Source organism: Phoca vitulina, unplaced genomic scaffold (assembly GCF_004348235.1).
Source record: "Phoca vitulina isolate PV1807 unplaced genomic scaffold, GSC_HSeal_1.0 scaffold22, whole genome shotgun sequence".
In the NCBI taxonomy this organism is placed as follows: Eukaryota; Metazoa; Chordata; class Mammalia; order Carnivora; family Phocidae; genus Phoca; species Phoca vitulina.
In genome coordinates, this window is record NW_022589725.1 from 8019443 (window position 1) to 8021133 (window position 1691).

Here is a 1691-nt window from a genome sequence, read left to right on the forward strand (position 1 = left end):
AAGAAGTCAAACTCTCACTCTTTGCAGATGATATGATACTTTATGTGGAAAATCCCATAGACTCCACCCCAAAACTGCTAGAACTCATACAGGAATTCAGTAAAGTGGCAGGATATAAAATCAATGCACAGAAGTCAGTGGCATTCCTATACACCAACAACAAGTCAGAAGAAAGAGAAATTAAGGAGTCGATCCCATTTACAATTGCACCCAAAACCATAAGATACCTAGGAATAAATCTAACCAAAGAGGCAAAGGATCTGTACTCAGAAAACTATAAAATACTCATGAAAGAAATTGAGGAAGACACAAAGAAATGGAAAAACGTTCCATGCTCATGGATTGGAAGAACAAATATTGTGAAGATGTCAATCCTACCTAGAGCAATCTACACATTCAATGCAATCCCTATCAAAATACCATCCACTTTCTTCAAAGAAATGGAACAAATAATCCTAAAATTTGTATGGAACCAGAAAAGACCCCGCATAGCCAGAGGAATGTTGAAAAAGAAAAGCAAAGCTGGCGGCATCACAATTCCGGACTTCCAGCTCTACTACAAAGCTGTCATCATCAAGACAGTATGGTACTGGCACAAAAACAGACACATAGATCAATGGAACAGAATAGAGAGCCCAGAAATGGACCCTCAACTCTATGGTCAACTAATCTTTGACAAAGCAGGAAAGAATGTCCAATGGAAAAAAGACAGTCTCTTCAACAAATGGTGTTGGGAAAATTGGACAGCCACATGCAGAAGAATGAAACTGGACCATTTCCTTACACCACACACAAAAATAGACTCCAAATGGTTGAAAGACCTCAATGTGAGACAGGAGTCCATCAAAATCCTAAAGGAGAACACAGGCAGCAACCTCTTCGACCTCAGCCGCAGCAACTTCTTCCTAGAAACATCGCCAAAGGCAAGGGAAGCAAGGGCAAAAATGAACTATTGGGACTTCATCAAGATAAAAAGCTTTTGCAAAGCAAAGGAAACAGTCAACAAAACCAAAAGACAACTGACAGAATGGGAGAAGATATTTGCAAATGACATATCAGATAAAGGGCTAGTATCCAAAATCTATAAAGAACTCATCGAACTCAACACCAAAAGAACAAAGAATCCAATCAAGAAATGGGCAGAAGACATGAACAGACATTTTTCCAAAGAAGACATCCAAACGGCCAACAGACACATGAAAAAGTGTTCAATATCGCTCGGCATCAGGGAAATCCAAATCAAAACCTCAATGAGATACCACCTCACACCAGTCAGAATGGCTAAAATTAACAAGTCAGGAAACGACAGATGTTGGCGGGGATGCGGAGAAAGGGGAACCCTCCTATACTGTTGGTGGGAATGCAAGCTGGTGCAGCCACTCTGGAAAACAGTATGGAGGTTCCTCAAAAAGTTGAAAATAGAGCTACCATATGATCCAGCAATTGCACTCCTGGGTATTTACCCTAAAGATACAAAAGTAGGGACCCGAAAGGGTACGTGCACCCCGATGTTTATAGCAGCAATGTCCACAATAGCCAAACTGTGGAAAGAGCCAAGATGTCCATCAACAGATGAATGGATAAAGAAGATGTGGTATATATACACAATGGAATATTATGCAGCCATCAAAAGGAATGAGATCTTGCCATTTGCAATGACGTGGATGGAACTGGAGGGTATTATGCTGAGC

General features: G+C 40.6%; 1 protein-coding gene across 1 annotated transcript in view; it reads right to left on the bottom strand.

Moving 5' to 3' along the window:
- LBP (lipopolysaccharide binding protein) overlaps positions 1–1691 on the bottom strand; it is a 21157-nt gene that overhangs the window by 18425 nt on the left and 1041 nt on the right. The gene's annotated exons all lie outside the window — the stretch shown is intronic.